Genomic DNA, 2,504 nt, shown 5'->3' with positions numbered 1-2,504 from the left:
ATTGCACAACTTCCTGTTTACACTCACCTGGGGAATTTCTCTTCCTGTTCTCTCTCTCTCGCCTGGGAGCAGCAAGAATGGTAGGTGCGCCTTCCTCCGCGCATGGGGGAACCAACTGGCCGCCCGCTCCCACGAGACAGAACGCAAGGGGCGGCTCCACGTGGCGTAGCCAAGCTCACCCTCGGCTCAGCTTCCCTGGAAAGCCCCCTGCGCCCTGCGGGGATGCGCCCCCCGGGGTCAAAGGGGCTGGACTTTGGAGGAGGCTTCCCGGGGCGGGGGGGCGGGGGGAGGTCCCCGCCAGCTGATCTGCCGGGCGCGCCCGCCTCGTTCTCCATCTGATGCGTTCAGACAAGCTGAACATTAAAAGACAGACGGCCTGACCCCCCGCCTCTCCCCACCTCCGCCTCCTGCTCCTCCGGCTCCCTCTTTGCCCTGGGCGGATTGCGAAGCGTGACCTAGAAAGAGAGGGAGGAGGAAGGCAGATCCCGGGCGCAGCAAGAATGGCCCCTCCGACATCCATCCCCGGGGATCTGGGGAGAGACAGACGTCCGGAAAGCCGGGCTGGCTAATGGGAAGCGCTCGTGCCCTTTGCGCGCAGCGGAGCGAAAGGCAAGCTGGTTGCTGCGGCCAACCAGGAAGGGGGCGCTTAGTCAGCTCAGCTGATGGGTGCTATTATTATTATTTATTTACTATTTTATCTGTTAAATTTGTCAGTCCCTTTCTCCTACTCAGGGCAGCCCAAAGCAACTTCCAACCAACCACAGAGGCGTTAAAATCAAGGCGGGTAAAAAAATGCAATAAAAATATCACACCAACTTCTAACAGGCTTTGGGTAGTTAATACGATTCTTCTTATAGTATACTGCTAGTATATTGATCTGATATGAGTTATTTGCCACATTTATAGCTTGACTTTCCTCCAAGGAGTTCAAGGTGGCATAAAAAGTAAAGATACCCCTGACCATTAGGTCCAGTCACGGACGACTCTAGGGTTGCAGCGCTCATCTCGCTTTACTGGCCGAGGGAGCCAACATACAGCTTCCAGGTCATGTGGCCAGCATGACTAAGCCGCTCCTGGCGAACCAGAGCAGCGTACGGAAATGCAGTTTACCTTCCCGCTGGTGCGGTACCTATTTATCTACTTGCACCTTGACGTGCTTTCAAACTGCTTGGTGGGCAGGAGCAGGGACCGAGCAACAGGGGATTCGAACCGCCAACCTTCTGATCGGCAAGCCCAAGGCCAAGGGTCCCCAAACTAAGGCCCAGGAGCCGCATGTGGCCCAATCGCCTTCTAAATCCAGCCCGTGGACAGTCTGGAAATCAGCATGATTTTACATGAGTAGAATGTGTCCTTTTATTTAAAATGCATCTCTGGGTTATTTGTGGGGCCTGCCTGGTGTTTTTACATGAGTAGAATGTGTGCTTTTTAAAAAAATGCATCTCTGGGTTATTTGTGGGGCGTAGGAATTTGTTCATATTTTTTTTCAAAATATAGTCCGGCCCCCCACAAGGTCTAAGGGACAGTGTACCGGCCCCCCACTGAAAAAGTTTGCTGACCCCTGCCCTAGGCTCTGTGGTTTAGACCACAGCACCACCCGCATCCTTCAAGGTGGCATATCTAGTGGTTATTATTTTGCTTATGTTTGTTTATATCCTGCCTTTTTCCTGGACCCGGGGCACAAGGCAGCCTGCGCAGATTAAATACGAGTTGAATAATATGCGAAAAGCCAGTAAAAGATCATCATTAGGAAATAATTACTGTAAATGGTTACAGAATTAAGATAAAAACAAATCTATTGAATTATATACAGAGAATAAAAGCCCTATTTGAAAGTCATTTTCTTGCAAGAGCCCCCAAAGCCTGCAGGAATAAATCTTCACCTGCCGGCAGAAGGACAACCAAGGAAGAAGCCAGTCCTAGTCCCTCTAGGAAGGAAGTTCCGAGGGCTAAAGACCATGATTTGGCATGGCAAGGAAAGCCTTCTGTAGGAGGCTCAAAAGAGTCACTGCAGGTCAATGCAAACAATACAAGGCTTGATGGGCCGAGGGTTGGACTAGATGACCCTTGGGGGTGCCTTCCAACTGTACAATTCTATCATTCTCATAATATTTTACAATAATAATAACATCATGGTTTTATGTTGCCAACTGCCCTGTGATCACTTGGGAAGACAAGAGAACGAATGCCAGTGTACCGGAAGAAGCAAAGATCACCAGCGTCAAAGCAATGATTCTTCAACATCAACTTTGTTGGACTGATCATGTTGTGCAGATGCCTGATGATCATCTTCCAAATCAACTACTCTATTCTGTACTTTAGAAAGGAAAGCGTAATGCTGGTGATCAACAAAAGAGGTTTAAAGACTCTCTCAAGGCAAACCTTTAAAAAATGTAGTATAAACACTGACAACTGGGAAACACTGACTTGCGAGCGCTCCAGTTGGAGAACAGCCTTTACTAAAAGTGTCATGGACTTTGAAGACACTCGAACTCAGGACAAAAGGG

The sequence above is a fragment of the Zootoca vivipara genome, chromosome 7 (assembly GCF_963506605.1).
Source record: "Zootoca vivipara chromosome 7, rZooViv1.1, whole genome shotgun sequence".
Lineage (NCBI taxonomy): Eukaryota > Metazoa > Chordata > Lepidosauria > Squamata > Lacertidae > Zootoca > Zootoca vivipara.
Note: the sequence above shows the minus strand (reverse complement) of the source record.